Source organism: Salmo salar, chromosome ssa02, assembly GCF_905237065.1.
Source record: "Salmo salar chromosome ssa02, Ssal_v3.1, whole genome shotgun sequence".
Lineage (NCBI taxonomy): Eukaryota > Metazoa > Chordata > Actinopteri > Salmoniformes > Salmonidae > Salmo > Salmo salar.
Window position 1 is genome coordinate 33,752,785 of NC_059443.1, and position 21,498 is coordinate 33,774,282.

Consider the following 21,498-nt stretch of genomic DNA (forward strand, 5'->3'; position numbering starts at 1 on the left):
TCCATCTCTGATGCGTGGTTTAGAGATATTCTGTCATTTAGTGGTGACCAATAGGCGAGGGGATTCTGAGCAAAATGCTCTCCTGTGGTGCTAGCTATGGCTAACACGGTTCATAATATAGGTTAAGATTGAATTGTTAGACACTACTGCACTGTTGGAGCTAGGTACACAAGCATTTTGCCACACCTGCAATAACATCTGCTAAATATGCGTATGTGACCGATACAATTTGATTTGATTAGCACTGTGCTCAAGCTAAGGTCAGAGTTGCCCGTCCACTAAAGTTAGCAATATGTCCGAGTCAAGGTTATGCTAGATGTGCTGATGCTGGGGTTAGCATACTGTTACACAATGCTATTATGTACAGTACAGCACAGCAGAGAGGACTGTGACCCTCGGTACAATTAAGTTCAGATGGCTTCCAAACCCTCCCATAGACAAATTGAATTACAACAGCACCAGTCGCATCACAAAGAACCCCCCCTCCCCTTTCTCCCCCCCTCCTCCACATTGGATTGGCTCTTTGATAAGATAATAGCGGACTGTTGTCTCCCAACAATGAGACATCCTTATCTCCATGAGAAAGGAGAGGGCTGTGTGTATAGGGGGGCTGTGGTGAGTACTCTAAAAGACTGTGTGTGTTTAGAGACTCCGGAGAGGGACTCCAATCAGCTGGGTAATCGTCTAGAGCTTACAAAGTCCTGGCTGAAGTGTGTGTGTGTGTGCTGGCGTTTTGTGTGCAGGGCTCCGTCTGAAAGGTTGAGTGTGTATCGTGTGGGAGGTGAGTTCCAGTGTGTAGGCCAGGGTGCTGTATCTGATGTGCTGTGCACGGTCAGGTCCAGTGTGTAGGCCAGGGTGCTGTATCTGATGTGCTGTGCACGGTCAGGCGCCGTGTGTGACCTACACGATCCAGTGTGTAGAGAGTCATTGTTGCTAGGGCACAGTGTATCAAGGCTGAGTGTGTATCAAGGCTTACTGGGTATCAAGGCTGAGTGGATATCAAGGCTGAGTGTGTGTTCGTTGAGGGGCCTTAAAAACTGGCCTGTTTTTCCGCCTGCGGCCTCCGGCTCTTTTGTCTAGCCTTCTTAAATGTTCCCCACAGGCAAGCCAGTGTAAAAATAACCAAATAAACCAAAATCAACCACCAAAAAAAGACAGAACTGGTTAAAAGACTCAACAGAAAAGCCTGTGTGAAGTGGCAGCAAAGTGGCAGTAAAGCCCAGTAAAAGTGGGCCAGTTAAACAGGGAGCAGTGTCTTATTGTCCTGACTGAGAACTGGCTGCTGTTGGGTTTCCATTTGGGTAACACGGAGGAGAACCGGGCCAGGCAGGCGCGCACGCACACACGCACAACAACCAACACCCTCAGATCTTTTCCAATCACACATACAAGAGCATGGCTGTAGTGACCTGCCCTGAGGAAAAGCTGACTGAAGAACTCTCTCATTCATATATAAACACAAATGCACGCAGACACAGCAGAATATAGAGTTTAGGTTGATATGTATGTATTGATTATGTAAATATTCTGTGTGTGTTTGAGTACATACATAAACGTTTGTCTATGTCTCTATAGATGGAGTGTGTGTGTAGCAATGGTTAATCCTGTGCTGTAGCGACAGGGCTAATCCAGGCTGGACACTGTCTGTCTCTCACTACTCTGATTGGGAGACTCAGGTATCAGAGAGAGACTGGAGAGAGAGAGAGAGAGAAGAGAGATGAAGAGAGAGAAGAGAGAGAGAGGAAGAGAGAAGAGAGAGGAGAGAGAGAGAGGAAGAGAGAGAAGAGAGAGAGAGGAAGAGAGAAGAGAGAGGAGAGAGAGAGAGGAAGAGAGAGAAGAGAGAGAGAGGAAGAGAGAAGAGAGAGGAGAGAGAGAGAGGAAGAGAGAGAGAGAGAGAGAGAGAGAGAGAGAGAGGAAGAGAGGAGAGGAGAGAGAGAGAGAGAGAGAGAGAGAGAGAGAAAGAGAAGCCTCTCTGTCCACACTTCACTCCTCAGCAGCTGAAAAGACACTGGAACAAGTGGAGACACCAGGGGGACTGACACATCAGATCTCTGTGTGTGTATTGATAGGAGTTAGAAAATGCATGTGTGTGTGCTCATGCTTGAAAGAATGGGATAGTATGTTAGATAGGGAGAGAATTGTGTGTGCGTGAGAGAGAAAGAGAGAGAGGGAAAGAAAGGAGAGAGAGAACTAGCCAAAATAAAATGCATACAGAGTCGCAAAACTCTTCCTGACAAACGCAACCCCCTTTGTCAGAATCAAGCATTGATTGACAGTCAGGTTTCCTTCTACAATCAGTCCCATTGTGACAGACCCAAGTCCAAACCACATCACCACTTCAGTTGCTGCTGCTACTCCCCAGACAGAAATATATGAGCGATCACATAGCAGTAAAAAAAGCTGTCGCAGACATTTTTCATCCAGACAACCAGAACCCTTTTGGGTTAACAGGGCCATTTTATCGGGACTTGATAAACATTTCCATCGTAAAAGATGGGGTTAAAGCATCAGAGAGTCAGGTCATCTCCTATTTTTATTTGAGCAACAAAGTAACTAAGCGGAACCTTCTAGACTAAACAGAGCATCAGTTTTACCGTGGGCCACTCCGCAGAGGAAACATCAGCAAACAGACACCAGCTGTAACGCTAACCCAATACCACAACAGCATCACCTTCATCATCACTAACATTGTCATATTAACCTACGTCAAATATGTTTGCAGATGTTCATTTTATGAGGCCTGAGGTAGAGTATCTCATGATAAGCTGTAGACCACACTATCTACCTAGGGAATTTATCTGTATTTTTCGTAGCTGTCTACATACCACAACAGACTGAGGCTGGCACTAAGACCGCACTCAATGAGCTGTATTCCGCCATAAGCAAAATCGAATCGTACTATACCGGCTCTGACGCTCGTCAGATGTGGCAGGACTTGCAAACCATTACAGACTACAAAGGGAAGCACACCCGAGAGCTGCCCAGTGACACGAGCCTACCAGACGAGCTAAACTACTTCTATGCTCGCTTCGAGGCAAATAACACTGAAACATGCATGAGAGCACCAGCTGTTCCGGAAGACTGTGTGCCGATGTGAGTAAGACCTTTAATAAGCAGGTCAACATTCACAAGGCCACAGGGCAAGACGGATTACCAGGATGTGTACTGCGAGCATGCGCTGACCAACTGACAAGTGTCTTCACTGACAATTTCAACCTCTCCCTGTCCGAGTCTGTAATACCAACATGTTTTAAGCAGACCACCATAGTCCCTGTGCTCAAGAACACTAAGGTAACCTGCCGACCCGTAGCACTCACGTTTGTAGCCATGAAGTGCTTTGAAAGGCTGGTCATGGCTAACATCAACACCATTATCCCAGAAACCCTAGGCTCACTCCAATTTGCATACCACCCTAACAGATCCACAGATGATCCAATCTCTACTGCACTCCACACTGCCCTTTCCCACCTGGACAAAATGAACACAGACAGTTGAAGTTGGAAGTTTACATACACCTTAGCCAAATATATTTAAATTCAGTTTTTCACAATTCCTGACATTTAATCCTAGTAAAAATTCCCTGTCTTAGGTCAGTTAGGATCACCACTTCATTTTAAGAATGTGAAATGTCAGAATAATAGTAGAGATAATTATTTATTTAAGCTTTTATTTCTTTCATCACATTCCCAGTGGGTCAGAAGTTTACATATACTCAATTAGTATTTGGTAGCATTGCCTTTAAATAGTTTAACTTGGGTCAAACGTTTCGTGTAGTCTTTCACAAGCTTCCCACAATAAGTTGGGTGAATTTTGGCCCATTCCTCCTGACAGAGCTGGTGTAACTGAGTCAGGTTTGTAGGCCTCCTTGCTCGCACATGCTTTTTCAGTTCTCCCCACAGATTTTCTATGGGATCAGGAGGTCAGGGCTTTGTGATGGTCACTCCAATACCTTGACTTTGTTGTCCTTAAGCCATAACTTTGGAAGTATGCTTGGGGTCATTGTCCATTTGGAAGATCCATTTGCGACCAAGCTTTAACTTCATGACTGATGTCTTGAGATGTTGCTTCAATATATCCACATACTTTTCCTCCCTCATGATGCCATATATTTTGTGAAGTGCACCAGTCCCTCCTGCAGCAAAGCATCCCCACAACATGATGCTGCCACCCCATGCTTCATGGTTGGGATGGTGTTCTTCTTTTTCCTACAAACATAACGATGGTCATTATGGCCAAACAGTTCCATTTTTGATTCATCAGACCAGAGGACATTTCACCAAAAAGTACGATCTTTGTCCCCATGTGCAATTGCAAACCGTAGTCTGGCTTTTTATATGGCTGTTTTGGAGCAGTGGCTTCTTCCTTGCTGAGTGGCCTTTCAGGTTATGTCGATATACGACTCGTTTTACTGTGGATATAGATACTTTTGTACCTGTTTCCTCCAGCATCTTCACAAGGTCCTTTGCTCTTGTTCTGATTGATCTGCACTTTTCGCACCATAGTACGTTCATCTCTAGGAGACAGAACGCATGTTCTTCCTGAGCGGTATGACGGCTGCATGGTCCCATGGTGTTTAGACTTGCGTACTATTGTTTGTACAGATGAACGTGGTACCTTCAGGCGTTTGGAAATTGCTCCCAATGATGAACCAGACTTGTGGAGGTCCACAAATTTTTTCTGAGGTCTTGGCTGATTACTTTTGATTTTCCCATGATCTCAAGCAAAGAGGCACTGAGATTGAAGGTAGGCCTTGAAATACATCCACAGGTACACCTCCAATTGACTCAAATGATGTCAATTAGCCTATCAGAAGCTTCTAAAGCATGACATCATTTTCTGGAATTTTCCAAGCTGTTTAAAGGCACAGTCAACTTAGTGTATGTAAACTTCTGACCCACTGGAATTGTGATACAGTGAATTATAAATGAAATAATCTGTCTGTAAACAATTGTTGGAAAAATTACTTGTGTCATGCACAAAGTAGATGTCCTAACCGACTTGCCAAAACTATAGTTTGTTAACAAGAAATGTGTGGAGTGGTTGAAAAAACAGTTTTAATGACTCCAACCTAAGTGTATGTAAACTTCCGACTTCAACTGTACGTGAGAATGCTATTCATTGACTACATCTCAGTGTTCAACATCATAGTGTCCAACACCTCAAAGCTCATCAATAAGCTAAGGACCCTGGGACTAAACACCTCTTTCTGCAACTGGATCTTGGACTTCCTGACGGCCTGCCCACAGGTGGTAAGAGGAGGTAACAACACATCCGCCACGCTGATCCTCAACACAGGGGCCCCTCAGGGGTGCGTGCTCAGGCCCCTCCTGTACTCCTTGTTCACTCATGACTGCACGGCCAGGCATGACTCCAACACCATCATTAAGTTTGCCAATGGCACAACAGTGGTAGGCCTGATCACCGAAAATGGCAAGACAGCCTATAGGGAGGAGATCAGAGTCCTGGCTATGTGGTGCCAGGACAACAACCTCTCCCTCAATGTGATCAAGACAATGGAGATGATTGTGGACTACAGGAAAAAGAGGACCGAGCACGCCCCTCATCGATGGGGCTGCAGTGGAGCAGGTTGAGAGCTTCAAGTTCCTTGGCGTCCACATCACCAACAAACTAACATGGTCCAAGCACACCAAGACAGTCATGAAGAGGGCACAACAAAACATATTCCCCCTCAGGAGACTGAAAATATTTGGCATGGGTCCTCAGATCCTCAAAAGGTTCTACAGCTGCACCAGTGATGCAGTGATGCATCCTGACAGGTTGCATCACTGCCTGGTATGGCAACTGCTCGGCCTCTGAACGCAAGGCACTACAGAGGGTAGTGCATACGGCCCAGTACATCACTGGGGAAAAGCTTCCTGCCATTCAGGACCTCTATACCAGGCGGTGTCAGAGGAAGGCCCTAAAAATTGTCAAAGACTTCAGCCACCCTAGTCATAGAATGTTCTCTCTGCTACCGCACGGTAAGCGGTACCGGAGCGCCAAGTCTAGGTCCAAGAGGCTTCTAAACAGCTTCTACCCCCAAGCCATAAGACTCCTGAACATCTAATCAAATGGCCACCCAGACTATTTTCATTGCCCCCCCCCCTTTACACCGATGCTACTCTATGTTCTTATCATCACTTTAATAACTCTACCTACATGTACATATTACCTCAATTACCTCGACTAACCGGTGCCCCCACACATCGACTCTGTATATATATATATATATATATATATATATATATATATATATATATATATATTTTTTTTAGCTGCACTGTCAGTTAGGGGCTCGTAAGTAAGCATTTCACTGTAAGGTCTACCTACACCTGTTGTATTCGGAGCATGTGACTAATACAATTTGATTTTGATTTGGCATTTGTACCGTATTGGTGAGTATGTGTGTTCATGATAGTGTGTATTGATATGTATGGTGTAGGTTCAAAGACGTTTGACGGCAACACTGTACACTCCCGTCAGCAACACAAAAAACAGCCAAACAAATGTCAACAAGTAGATAACATTTCCCCAGAGGAGAATGGTCCTATCGCCTTTTCTTCAAAGCAGAGATTTTCCGCTCCGCTTCCCCTCTAAGAGAAAAGAGCGTGTGCTCTTTAGAGCTTCAGGGGGCCGTAGTCAAAATACACACAGGCCTCACAGAGCGCCTGCATTCCCCTGTGTCCCCAGACCATGGGGGAGGCTTCTGCCTTGCTACCCACTGTTTTATAAATACCGCCGCTAAACTGCTGCGCTTGCCAGGGACCGGCCACGCAGCTCTGTGATGTGTGTGTGAGCGTGGTCCAGACTAAACGGCCACAACAGCATTGTGTTAATCTAAAAACAAAACGTAGAGGCTGGCAACGTGGGAATGGAGGGTTGAGAGAGGAGAGGCGGGGACAGAGAGAGGAGAGAAGAGTAGGGGACAGAGAGAGGAGAGGAGAGGACAGAGAGAGGAGAGAAGAGTAGGGGACAGAGAGAGGAGAGGAGAGGACAGAGAGAGGAGAGAAGAGCAGGGGACAGAGAGAGGAGAGGAGAGGACAGAGAGGAGAGGACAGGAGAGGAGAGGACTAAGAGAGGAGAGGAGAGGAGAGGATAGGACTAAGAGAGAAGAGGAGACAGACGAGAGGAGAGGAGAGGACTAAGAGAGGAGAGGAGAGAAGAGGAGAGGAGAGGACTAGGAGAGGAGAGGAGAGGAGAGGACTAAGAGAGGAGAGAAGAGCAGGGGACAGAGAGTGGAGAGGAGAGGGCAGGAGAGGAGAGCAGGGGACAGTGAGAGGAGAGGAGAGCAGGGGACAGAGAGAGGAGAGGAGAGGAGAGGAGAGGAGAGGAGAGGAGAGGAGAGAAGAGGAGAGAAGAGGAGAGAAGAGCAGGGGACAGAGAGTGGAGAGGAGAGGGCAGGAGAGGAGAGCAGGGGACAGAAAGAGGAGATGAGGGGACAGAGAGGAGGGGACAGGAGAGGAGAGCAGGGGACAGAGAGAGGAGAGAAGAGCAGGGGACAGAGAGTGGAGAGGAGAGGGCAGGAGAGGAGAGGAGAGCAGGGGACAGGGAGAGGAGGGGAGGTGACAGAGAGAAGACAGAGAGAGGTGAGGGAGCAGGAAACAGAGAGTGGAGAGGAGAGGGCAGGAGAGGAGAGCAGGGGACAGAGAAGAGAGGAGGGGACAGCGAGAGAAGAGGAGGGGACAGCGAGAGAGAGGAGACAGGAGAGAGGAGGGGACAGAGAGAAGAGAGGGACAGAGAGAGGAGAGGAGGAGACAGCGAAGGAGAAGGACAGAGAGAGAGAAACAGAGAGAGGAGAGGAGAGGGCAGGAGAGGAGAGCAGGGGACAGAGAAGAGAGGAGGGGACAGCGAGAGAAGAGGAGGGGACAGCGAGAGAAGAGGAGGAGACAGCGAGAGGAGAGGAGGAGACAGCGAGAGAAGAGGAGACAGCGAGAGGAGAGGAGGAGACAGCGAGAGAAGAGGAGGAGACAGCGAGAGAAAAGGAGGGGACAGCGAGAGGAGAGGAGGAGAAAGCGAGAGAAGAGGAGAGACAGCGAGAGGAGAGGAGTAGACAGCGAGAGGAGAGGAGTAGACAGCGAGAGAAGAGGAGAGACAGCGAGAGAAGAGGAGGGGACAGTATACAAGATAGGTAATTGTCGGTGGAACAGGAGACTTGGGTTGCACCACATATACAGACAAACACATATTCAGGTGTCAAAGACCAGTTACCTTTCTAGCTCCTCTATGCTCTCTGTAAGCACACACACACTGTATGAGGGGTGGGTGGAGGTTGGGGTTATGTTCACGCGGCTGTGTAAACACTGGGCTGTAATCCCAGAAGTCGTGGTGTCTAAGCCAGTAACCCCTCTGGTAAACCACTGCATGATCAAGCAAATTACACTCCCAATAGAAGGGGGGGTTCCAGTCCCATCCAACCCCCTCCTACTCACAGGCAGCGCTGGAGGGAGAGACAGAGACTGGAACCACAGAGAAAGTGTTGGGACAGCTGCTAATGAAACGGCTACTGACTGTGTGTGTGTGTGTGTGTGTGTGTGTGTGTGTGTGTGTGTGTGTGTGTGTGTGTGTGTGTGTGTGTGTCTGTCCAAGGGAAAAGTTAATGTGTGCTAAATGATGTGTCTTTGTTAGGGTGCTTATGTATGTTTGTGTGTGTGTGTGTGTGTGTGTGTGTGTGTGTGTGTGTGTGTGTGTGTGTGTGTGTGTGTGTGTAAGAGGGAGAGAGAAAGTGTATGTATGTGTGTGTGTGTGCGTGTGTGTGTGTGTAAGAGGGAGAGAGAAAGTGTGTGTGTGTGTGTGTGTGTGTGTGTGTGTGTGTGTGTGTGTGTGTGTGTGTGTGTGTGTAAGAGGGAGAGAGAAAGTGTGTGTGTAACTGTGTGTTTCCTCCCCTGGCCTGGCTGTCTCCCAGCAGCAGGTCTAGTTAATAAAGCAGTCTATCAGTCCATCTGGGGGTGGTGGACGGAGAGGTAGAGTCAACGCAGAGACAGAGGACTGCTCTCAGACAGGGAGGGGCTGTCCCTCACTGGGGGCTGTGTGTGTGTGGGAGGGGGTTGAAGTGGATACACAGGGTCGGGGTCTCTGGGTCAGATGCCCAGAGATACATCCAGTCCACACACTCAGACCTTTGTCTGTCTGTGGGACGTCTGAACAATATGTTTCGTATGTGTCAGGACAGGCTGCATTATCGCATAGAGCAACAAGGCTTGGGCCTAAGCTAAATAAACACAGACAAACAGACTGAACTCCAGTCTGTCTTGACCATAGACTACCATGGGAAGGCTTTCAGTTACAAACTGGTCCAGACACAGAGGCTGTGTGACTATGACCAGCCTGGAGAACAACTCTCTGTGTTTGGTACACACATTGAAGGCTGGAGATGGGGAGGGGTTTTGACGTGATTCTAGACCATTGTGTGACCGTGGCAGAACCACCTCGTTTGACCCATTCAGCAGTCAGACTCCAGCTGAGCCCACAGCTACAATAGAGTGTCTGTGTCTTTCCCAGACCTGGGAGAAGTGTCAGAACTGCCAGCCCAACCCTGGCCTAAACCTGGCCCTACCCGTCTCAAGTCCCAACAATGAGGTCCAAATGCTTCCTGGAACCCAATCTCACACACGTCTCAGAAACGGCAGCACGGCCATGAGGGGGGAACGCAAATATAGCAACACATCATTCAGAAAATAATGACCGGGCGCTGCTTTCCAACATTTCCCTTTACAAAAGGTCAAGCAGGAGAAGAGCGTCTGACTCTGAGGAAAATAGAATGTTCCCTGAAAAACGTCTCAGAGGAGGAAGCAAGGTGACTGGAGAGAGAGACAAAGTGGGAGGAAATGGGCAGAAATGAATTTTGGAAACAAATTACAGAAGCCAATAATATCGTTCAGCCAGACGGGCCACTGAGAAAGGTCTCGCTAACATGTTTCAGGCTAACGTGTTTCAGGCTAACGTGTTTCAGGCTAACGTGTTTCAGGCTGGAGCAGCTCGCTCCACAACGCTTCGGCACTTACACAATGTCTTTCTGCTCCTAACACACACATTCCATAGTCTGCATAGCACTCTGTGATGGAGGTACAGTGGCTGTGAAGAGAGACTAGCTTAGCACATGTTCAACCACATAGGCCTGTATATCCCCCCCCCCTTACGTTCCCTCGCCATACTGTCTCCATCCACAATCCGAGTCTATCTTCTACACCTCTCCTCTGTCAAGTTATCCCTCTATCCAATCAATGGAGGCCTGGCTTGTTGTTAAGCAGGTTGTGACAAATGTATTTGTAGAAAAGGTGCTACGTATCCAGTTTAGCATTAACTTAACATTCGTTAAGAATCTTTGGCGCTGCTGCCACTACTACTGGGCAGACACTCCAGACTGGCCATGATTGGTGGGTTTGTGAGCAGGAAACAGCGGGAGAAGGAGGGAGGGAGAAAGAGAAGAGGAGAAGAGTGGACCTTAATCATCTTGCAGTGTGGCTGCTGGTCTGGTTGGATAGGGTTTATTCCATACTATTCCTGGGCCTGGAATGTGCTGTGAGGGAGACCAGGGCTGCCCATCGCTTTGTGTTCTGCATAGCCCACTGACATATCAGACCAGCTCAGCTCAGCTCGACCCACCAAACACCAACCACTCAGACACACAGGAATGCATGCCCCTAACCCCGCAAACCAGAGAATGTGATATTATTCCACCGAATATATACAAATACTGTGATGATGTATACAAACAAGCACTCGCATGCACACACACACCATCACTCTGCAACTGCATCCTTATTACTGTCTGCATCTTCCTGTCCCACACTGATGATGCGGAATGTCCCAGCAATCCAATTCTCTGTGGTCACAGTATGAGGAAACTCCCGAACAGAGATGAGAGTAAATACAGAGAGAGGAGAGAGGTAACTACATGATATATAGATGGGAGACTGAGAGACTAGGAATATATGGAGACAGAGTGAGTTGTGGACAGAGACACACAGAGCAATAGATGGATAGATAGAAACAGGGAGGAGAAACACACAGACAGAGAGGGAGAGAGAGAAGAGGCGGGTGGTGCAGGCAGCTCTTGGCCCCAGAGGGTGTGGTGCTGGCAGCTCTTGGCCCCAGAGGGTGTGGTGCTGGCAGCTCTTGGCCCCAGAGGGTGTGGTGCTGGCAGCTCTTGGCCCCAGAGAGAGGGTGTGGTGCTGGCAGCTCTTGGCCCCAGAGAGAGGGTGTGGTGTAGGGGGGGGGAATCATTCCCGCGGTCGGCAGAGATATTTTCTCTCTTCTGGCCACGCCCTGCTACTAACCATCTCTGCACTGCTCCAGTCACACACACACACACACACACACACACACACACACACACACACACACACACACACACACACACACACACACACACACACACACACACACACACACACACACACACACACACACACACACACACACAAATCTATGCATTATGACATAAACACTACTACAGTTTGTAGTTCTGTTGTCAACTCCCTCTTGTGTTCTCCACAGTCTGCACTCTGCCTAAATACAGATAGCCACATCTTAAGGCCCAATTACAATACCACACAAACACACACACACACGCTTCCCTCTCAATAAACAAACAACTATTCACTACCCACACACACCCTTCATGTACTCACATAAACATTTAACTCACAAACACAAGCACGTGTACACACACACAAACATACTGTCAGTGTCCACACACACAAACATACTGTCAGTGTCCACACACACAAACATACTGTCAGTGTCCACACACACAAACATACTGTCAGTGTCCACACACACAAACATACTGTCAGTGTCCACACACACAAACATACTGTCAGTGTCCACACACACAAACATACCGTCAGTGTCCACACACACACACACACACACACACACACACACACACACACACACACACACACACACACACACACAACACACAAACACACACACACTGTCAGTGTCAACACACGCTCTCTGTCCACACACACAAGCTCTCTGTCCACACACACACGCTCTCTGTCCACACACACGCTCTCTGTCCACACACACACGCTCTCTGTCCACACACACACGCTCTCTGTCCACACACACACGCTCTCTGTCCACACACACACGCTCTCTGTCCACACACGCACGCTCTCTGTCCACACACACACGCTCTCTGTCCACACACACACGCTCTCTGTCCACACACGCACGCTCTCTGTCCACACACGCACGCTCTCTGTCCACACACGCACGCTCTCTGTCCACACACGCACGCTCTCTGTCCACACACACGCTCTCTGTCCACACATACACACATGCTCTCTGTCCACACACGCACGCTCTCTGTCCACACACACACACACGCTCTCTGTCCACACACACACGCTCTCTGTCCACACACACACGCTCTCTGTCCACACACACACATGTCCTTGGTCCGCCGGAGGCTGCCTTTGTTGTGGTGTAACCGCTGGTTTGTTTCAGAGTGCTGCCCGCGGAATCCCTCCAAATTGTTTTCACACTCCTTTGGTTGGCCTGGCAACAGTCATCCACACACACCAGCCACCGCTGCTCGCCTTGTTTCACAGAAATCCCCACCAACACACACAACTATGCTTTTGTAAAAAATATGGACTGGTGTGCGTTTACATAAATATGGATGTATTTAAAGAGGCCCGGCCACAAACAGGTGGTCCATGTCACATGTCTTTCCTGAATAGAACTCAACATCATTTCTGAAAACCTCAGATTCTTCTCTCCGGGGAAAAAGTACGTGCTTGCTTCAGCTAGCGTGTGACTGCGGCTAAACCCAGAGTGGCTACAACAAGGACAAAAGGGTTTCACTTGAACAAATAACAAGGTATTGTTGTTCTCATGCACCCAAAGAGATTAGTTTACCACTAGACCGAGATACACAATTATAGCCTTACTGCTGTTATAGATTTAATTAGCATATAACTAACAGCACAGAACTACTATTTCAACTAATCATTTGAAAACCATTGTGTTGAATCAAATCAAATTTGATTTGTCACATGCACCGAATAGAACAGGTGTAGACCTTACAGTGAAATGCTTACTTACGAGCCCTTAACCAACAATGCAGTTAAGAAAAATAAGTGTTAAGTAAAAAATAAAAGTAACAAGTAATTAAAGAGCAGCAGTAAAATAACAATAGCGAGACTATATACAGGGGGTACCGGTACAGAGTCAATGTGCGGGGGCACCGGTGTCGAGGTAATTGAGGTAATATGTACATGTAGGTACAGTTAAAGTGACTATGCATAGATAATAAACAGAGAGTAGCAGCAGCGTAACGGGGGGGGGGGCAATGCAAATAGTCTGGGTAGCCATTTGACTAGATGTTCATGAGTCTTGTGGCTTGGGGGTAGAAGCTGTTTAGAAGCCTCTTGGACCTAGACTTGGTGCTCTGGTACCGCTTGCTGTGTGGTAGCAGAGAGAACATTCTATGACTAGGGTGGCTAGAGTCTTTGACCATTTTTAGGGCCTTTCTCTGACACTGCCTGGTATAGAGGTTCTGGATGGCAGGAAGCTTGGCCCCAGTGATGTACTGTACTGGGCCGTACGCACTACCCTCTGAAGTGCCTTGCGGTCGGCGGCTGAGCAGTTGCCATATCAGGCAGTGATGCAACTAGTCAGGATGCTCTCGATGGTGCAGCTGTAGAACTTTTTGAGGATCTGAGGACCAATACCAAATCTTTTCAGGCTTTGTAGTGCCCTCTTCACGAATGTCTTGGTGTGTTTGTACCCTGATAGTTTGTTGTTGATGTGGACACTAAGGAACGTGAAGCTCTCAACCTGCTCCACTCCAGCCCCGTCGAAGAGAATGGGGATGCACTCGGTCCTCCTTTTCCTGTAGTCCACAATCATCTCCTTTGTCTTGATCACGTTGAGGGAGAGGTTGTTGTCCTGGCACTACATGGCCAGGTCTCTGACCTCCTCCCTATAGGCTGTCTCATCGTTGTCGGTGATCAGGCCTACCACTGTTGTGTCATCGCTAAACTTAATGATGGTGTTGGAGTCGTGCCTGGCCATGCAGTCATGAGTGAACAGGGAGTACAGGAGGGGACTGAGCACGCACCCCTGAGGGGCCCCAGTGTTGAGGATCAGCGTGGCGGATGTGTTGTTACCTACCCTTACCACCTGGGGGCGGCCCGTCAGGAAGTCCAGGATCCAGTTGCAGAGGGATGTGTTTAGTCCCAGGGTCCTGAGCTTAGTAATGAGCTTTGAGGGCATTATGGTGTTGAAGGCTGAGCTGTAGTCAATGAATATAATTCTCACATAGGTGTTCCTTTTGTCCAGGTGGGAGAGGGCAGTGTGGAGTGCAATAGTGATTGCATCATCTGTGTATCTGTTGGGTCTAGGGTGTCTGGGATAATGGTGTTGATGTGAGTCATGACCAGCCTTTCAAAGCACTTCATGGCTACAGACATGAGTGCTACGGGTCGGTAGTCATTTAGGCAGGTTACCTTAGTGTTCTTGGGCACAGAAACTATGGTGGTCTGCTTGAAACATGTTGGTGTTATAGACTCAGTCATGGTCAGGTTGAAAATGTCAGTGAAGACACTTGCCAGTTCATGCTTTGAGTACACGTCCTTGTAACCCGTCTGGCCCTGTGGCCTTGTGAATGTTGACCTGTTTAAAGGTCTCACTCACATCGGCTACGGAGAGCGTGATCACACAGTCGTCCGGAACAGCTGATGCTCTCATGCATGTTTCAGTGTTACTTGCCTCGCTGCGAGCATAGAAGTAATTTAGCTCGTCTGGTAGGCTCCTGTTCCTGGACAGCTCTCGGCTGTGCTTCCCTTTGTAGTCTGTAATAGTTTGCAAGCCCTGCCACATCCGACGAGCGTCCGAGCCAGTGTTGTACGATTCAATCTTAGTCCTGTATTTGAGGCTTTGCCTGCTCTTATCCAGAGCAAGACATGAGAACACGTGGTTGACATAGTAACGGTTTATTGTTCCCACACTGTGAATTAGCCTATAGCCTACTGTTGAGAGGTGAGAATGGAAAGGGTGACTTGGATGACTGTATGGAGTGTGTTGTTGATGACAGAAGGTACTGTTGACTTCACATGAGGACAATGAGGATGTGCGTGTGACTTCCCTCTATCCTGCCACGTCTCGTCACACATTTCAATTTTCACACACCCTTGATGAAACGTTTGCGTTCTAAGCTGGCTTTTATTATTTGAAGTGCTACAAAAAATTTAATTTAAGCATACATTTATGGTATTTAAAAAAATATATAAACCGGTAAAAGTAAGGTCATTTCACTCATACACACCAATAACCAGAGCATGACCTTGGCCTGTCGTAAGGATGTCACAGCTATCTTCGTCTTCTGACGATAATGCGAAATCGTCATCAGAAAAGGTAGACCAATACGCAGCAGGTGTGCAGTTGTTCATTTTGAACATTTAATTAAATCAACACGAATACAAAAACAATTAACCTTATACTGGCCAGGACGTGACAGTACCCCCCCCTTAAAGGTGCTACCCCAGAAGCACCTTAACAAAAAATAACCCCAAGCAACACCAAAAAAAATTCCCCTTTTCTAAAGGGAGGGAAGGGAGGGTGGCTGCCGTCAACGACGGCACTGTGCTACACCCCCCTCCCCAACCCACCTATTTCTGGAGGTGGCTCCGGCTCAGGCCGTTCCAGGCTGTCGGGGCAGTCTGGCAGCTCGGGGCAGTCTGGCAACTCGGGGCAGTCTGGCAACTCGGGGCAGTCTGGCAACTCGGGACAGTCTGGGCAGTCTGGCAACTCGGGCAGTTCAGGGCAGTCTGGCCACTCCGGCAGTTCAGGGCAGTCTGGCCACTCCGGCAGTTCAGGGCAGTCTGGCCACTCCGGCAGTTCAGCGCAGTCTGGCCACTCCGGCAGTTCAGGGCAGTCTGGCCACTCCGGCAGTTCAGGGCAGTCTGGCCTCTCCGGCAGTTCAGGGCAGTCTGGCCTCTCCGGCAGTTCAGGGCAGTCTGGCCACTCCGGCAGTTCAGGGCAGTCTGGCCACTCCGGCAGTTCAGCGCAGTCTGGCCACTCCGGCAGTTCAGCGCAGTCTGGCCACTCCGGCAGTTCAGCGCAGTCTGGCCACTCCGGCAGTTCAGCGCAGTCTGGCCACTCCGGCAGTTCAGCGCAGTCTGGCCACTCCGGCAGTTCAGCGCAGTCTGGCCACTCCGGCAGTTCAGGGCAGTCTGGCCACTCCGGCAGTTCAGCGCAGTCTGGCCACTCCGGCAGTTCAGGGCAGTCTGGCCACTCCGGCAGTTCAGCGCAGTCTGGCCACTCCGGCAGTTCAGCGCAGTCTGGCCACTCCGGCAGTTCAGCGCAGTCTGGCCACTCCGGCAGTTCAGCGCAGTCTGGCCACTCCGGCAGTTCAGCGCAGTCTGACCTCTCTGGCGACTGTTGACTGGCGGGCAGCTCTGACGACTGTTGACTGGCGGGCAGCTCTGCGACTGTTGACTGGCGGGCAGCTCTGACGACTGTTGACTGGCGGGCAGCTCTGACGACTGTTGACTGGCGGGCAGCTCTGACGACTGTTGACTGGCGGGCAGCTCTGGTGACGACTGTTGACTGGCGGGCAGCTCTGGTGACGACTGTTGACTGGCGGGCAGCTCTGGTGACGACTGTTGACTGGCGGGCAGCTCTGGTGACGACTGTTGACTGGCGGGCAGCTCTGGTGACGACTGTTGACTGGCGGGCAGCTCTGGTGACGACTGTTGACTGGCGGGCAGCTCTGGTGACGACTGTTGACTGGCGGGCAGCTCTGGTGACGACTGTTGACTGGCGGGCAGCTCTGGTGACTGTTGACTGGCGTGGCTGGGTTGACGCACTTGTAGCCTGGTGCGTGGTGCTGGTACTGGGCTTACCAGATTATGTACACGCACCTCCAGGCTAGTGCGGGAGCGGGAACAGGACGAGTCGGACTGGGTTGACGCACTTCCGGGTCCGCACGAGAGACAGGAGCTGGAAACCCAGGGCTATGGAGGCGCACAGTCGGTCTCGATCTTACCTCCTGCACAACCCGTCTTGGCTGGATGGAACTAGTAGCCCTGTACGAGCGGGGTGCTCGTACAGGGCAGATTGGGCTGTGCAGGGGCCTGATGGTAGCCGTGCGTGAGCGGGAGTTGGGTAGCCTGGTCCTCGGAGGCGTACCGGCGACCAGATGCGCTGCGCAGGCATCCTCCTACCAGGCTGGATGCCCGCTCTAGCACGGCACCTGCGAGGGGCTGGAATAACGCGCACCGGACTGTGCGTGCGTATGGGTGAAATAGTGCGCTCCTCAGCGAAACATAGCGCTCTCCACCCCATACGCTCCTCCATATAACCACGGGTAGCTGGCTTCCGGCTCTTCTTACGCCTAGCCAAACTACCCGTGTGCCCCCCCCCAAAAAATTATTGGGGGTGCCTCTCGTGCTTCTCCCTCAGCGCGTACTTGGCCTCGTACCTCCGCCTCTCTGCCTTGGCTGCCTCAATTTCCCACTGCGGGCGGCGATAATCCTCAGCCTGGTGCCAAGGTCCGGCCCCGTCCAGAACTTCCTCCCAGGTCCACTTCTCCCGCCAGTCCAACTCGAATTCCCTCTGCTCCTTCTTCTGCTGCTTGGTCCTTGAGTGGTGGGTGATTCTGTCACAGCTATCTTCGTCTTCTGACGATAATGCGAAATCGTCATCAGAAAAGGTAGACCAATACGCAGCAGGTGTGCAGTTGTTCATTTTGAACATTTAATTAAATCAACACGAATACAAAAACAATGAACCTTATACTGGCCAGGACGTGACAAAGGAGAACTAGAAAGAGGACATATTTCCCAGCAGTGTTTTCTTTCTCGCCCATGCGGAGCTGAGGGAGGAAGGGCACCTCCCTGGGTCAGCAGTCACACTGCTACCCTGCTGGGGTACACCCCCCAACCCACCCACCCACCCACACATCTGTGTACGTTGGATCCACATTAATATACATTGGATCCACATGTATATACACACACACTGTTCAAAGACAGTGCAGTGGTCGACCAGCTCTACTAAACTGTCCAAATACCCCTGCCCTTCCTCTGGGGAAACCCCACATCACTCTAAATATGACCCTCCCACCCCCCTCTTTTGACACCTATGCCACTAATGCTATTTCTCACAGTCTGTCCAAAGACACCATATCCCTCTACACACGCACAAAAGCGAACACACCGCCTACAGATATACACACTGTTCTTGGTTTACAAGACAGATGAAAATCACCACTCGACTTATCAATACTCAACTTATCAATACTCAACTTATCAATACTCAACGGTCCAGCAAGAGAACACACAATCCCTGCATCTCTCTTTTTCTCTGGCCAGACAGTGATTCTGTTTCCATTGGTGATCGCTACGGCTGTGTGGCGGTTGGGTCGGTCCCACTCTGCCAAAGATACATTTCACAACCACATCTCCCACGGAAAAGAGGGGGAGTGGGGAGGAGAAGAAAACGTCAGGAAATATTTCAATCAAAGATACTGCCCCTGAAAACAAAGGGGACTTTATACTTGGGGAGTCCCCGCTCTGCATCCCCTCCCTCTTCTCCCACCCCTCCATCTCCTCCCTCCCTCACTCTTTTCTCTAAGAGCAGACAAGTGTTTGAAGCGTAGTGTGTGTAAGTGTGTGTGAGGGCCGAGCACATCCCCATTCACATTGACGAGAGCTTCAAGTTCCTCTGTGTCCACATCACTAAGGATCTATCATGGTCCAAACACACCAACAAAGTTGTGAAGAGGGCACGACAACGCCTCTTACACCTCAGGAGGCTGAAAAGATTTGGCATGGGCCATCAGATCGTCAAAAAGTTCTTTAGCTGCACCATCGAGAGCATCTTGACTGGCTGCATCAACACTTGGTATGGCAACTGCTTGGCATCTGACTGCAAAGCACAGCAGAGGGTAGTGTGTACGGCCCAGCAACAGAGGGTAGTGTGTACGGCCCAGCAGCAGAGGGTAGTGCGTACGGCCCAGCAACAGAGGGTAGTGCGTACGGCCCAGCAACAGAGGGTAGTACGTATGTGTGTGTGTCTGTATGTATGGGTGTCTGTATGTATGGGTGTCTGTATGTGTCTGTATGTATGTGTGTGTGTGTGTGTGTGTCTGTCTGTATGTATGTGTGTCTGTATATATGTGTGTCTGTATGTATGTGTGTCTGTCTGAATGTATGTGTGTGTGTGTGTGTGTGTGTGTGTGTGTGTGTGTGTGTGTGTGTGTGTGTGTGTGTGTGTGTGTGTGTGTGTGTATGTGTGTCTGTATGTATGTGTGTCTGTATGTATGTGTGTGAGTAGGTGTGTGTCTGTATGTGTGTGTCTGTATGTGAGTATCTGTGTGTGTGTGTGAGTAGGTGTGTGGCTTGAATGATAGACTCTCCCTGTGTGTGTGTGTGTATGTGTGTGTGTGTGTGTGTGTCTGTCTGTCTGTATGTATGTGTGTCTGTATGTATGTGTGTCTGTCTGTATGTATGTGTGTGTGTGTGTGTGTATGTGTCTGTATGTATGTGTGTCTGTATGTATGTGTGTGTATGTGAGTGTCTGTGTGTGTGTGTGAGTAGGTGTGTGGCTTGAATGATAGACTCTCCCTGTGTGTGTGTGTGTGTGTGTGTGTGTGTGTGTGTGTGTGTGTGTGTGTGTGTGTGTGTGTGTTCCCCCCTTGGCGCCACAGTGGGAGCCAGGAGCTGTCCACAGAGCAGTCTGTCAACACTGAGTTTAGAGACATCCTCTAATGTGTGTCTGAGGATGGGTCCATTACTGTGTCTGTCTGTCACTCAGTACACACTCACACACAGTCTATCCTTCAAGACACACACACAGAGCCGTCTGAGGATGGGCTCATTATTGCATCTATCAGCCAGAACTGATAAAGACCCCTGGCAGTGGAGACAGGCTGTCAGAGGGCCAGACAGAGCAGGTTCATCTCTCTCTCACACACACACACACACACACACACACACACACACACACACACACACACACACACACACACACACCTTTCCTGTGACAAGTTTCCATGTCCATCCCTCTACCTCTTTCACTTCATCCATCTCTCTCCATGTCCATGTCCCTCCAGCCCCCCACCGCCTCTCTCCATGTCCATGTCCCTCCAGCCCCCCACCCCCTCTCTCCATGTCCATGTCCCTCCAGCCCCCACCCCCTCTCTCCATGTCCATGTCCCTCCAGCCCCCCACCCCCTCTCTCCATGTCCATGTCCCTCCAGCCCCCCACCCCCTCTCTATCCATGTCCATGTCCCTCCAGCCCCCCCCCCCTCTCTCCATGTCCATGTCCCTCCAGCCCCCCCACCCCCTCTCTCCATGTCCATGTCCCTCCAGCCCCCACCCCCTCTCTCCATGTCCATGTCCCTCCAGCCCCCCACCCCCTCTCTCCATGTCCATGTCCCTCCAGCCCCCCACCCCCTCTCTCCATGTCCATGTCCCTCCAGCCCCCCACCCCTCTCTCCATGTCCATGTCCCTCCAGCCCCCCACCCCCTCTCTCCATGTCCATGTCCCTCCAGCCCCCCACCCCCTCTCTCCATGTCCATGTCCCTCCAGCCCCCCACCCCCTCTCTCCATGTCCATGTCCCTCCAGCCCCCCACCCCCTCTCTCCATGTCCATGTCCCTCCAGCCCCCCACCCCCTCTCTCCATGTCCATGTCCCTCCAGCCCCCCACCCCCTCTCTCCATGTCCATGTCCCTCCAGCCCCCCACCCCCTCTCTCCATGTCCATGTCCCTCCAGCCCCCCACCCCCTCTCTCCATGTCCATGTCCCTCCAGCCCCCAACCCCCTCTCTCCATCTCCATGTCCCTCCAGCCCCCCACCCCCTCTCTCCATGTCCATGTCCCTCCAGCCCCCCACCCCTCTCTCCATGTCCATGTCCCTCCAGCCCCCACCCCCTCTCTCCATGTCCATGTCCCTCCAGCCCCCCACCCCCTCTCTCCATCTCCATGTCCCTCCAGCCCCCCACCCCTCTCTCCATGTCCATGTCCCTCCAGTCCCCCACCCTCTCTCTCCATGTCCCTCCAGCCCCCCCTCTCTCCATCTCCATGTCCCTCCAGCCCCCCACCCCCTCTCTCCATGTCCATGTCCCTCCAGTCCCCCACCCCTCTCTCAGTCCATGTCCCTCCAGCCCCCCCCCTCTCTCCATCTCCATGTCCCTCCAGCCCCCCCCCTCTCTCCATCTCTATGCCTCAACCCCTCCATCCCTCTCTCTCCCGTCATGAGGCAGAAGCAGCATTCCAGACTGGCTGGGGGGGTTCCAGGAGATGAGTGCTGGGATGGATTCTAGAGGATCGTGTCCTTGTGAAATGGTAGGAATGTACAGGCTCTCACCCCCCCCCCTCTCTACCCACTGACACCAGTCTACCCAGTACAACCATCTAATTGTCCTCAATTGGGCTTTAAACCCCTGGCCATAATACAAACACAGACAGAGACAGACAGACAGAGCTGGCTAATAAACTGTGTGTGGGGGGGGGGGGGTCCTGAGAGAAAGAGG

General features: G+C 50.5%; 1 protein-coding gene across 3 annotated transcripts in view; it reads right to left on the reverse strand.

Moving 5' to 3' along the window:
* The window catches only part of LOC106581206 (protein PTHB1), a 200,779-nt gene that overhangs the window by 2,144 nt on the left and 177,137 nt on the right, over nucleotides 1–21,498 (reverse strand). The gene's annotated exons all lie outside the window — the stretch shown is intronic.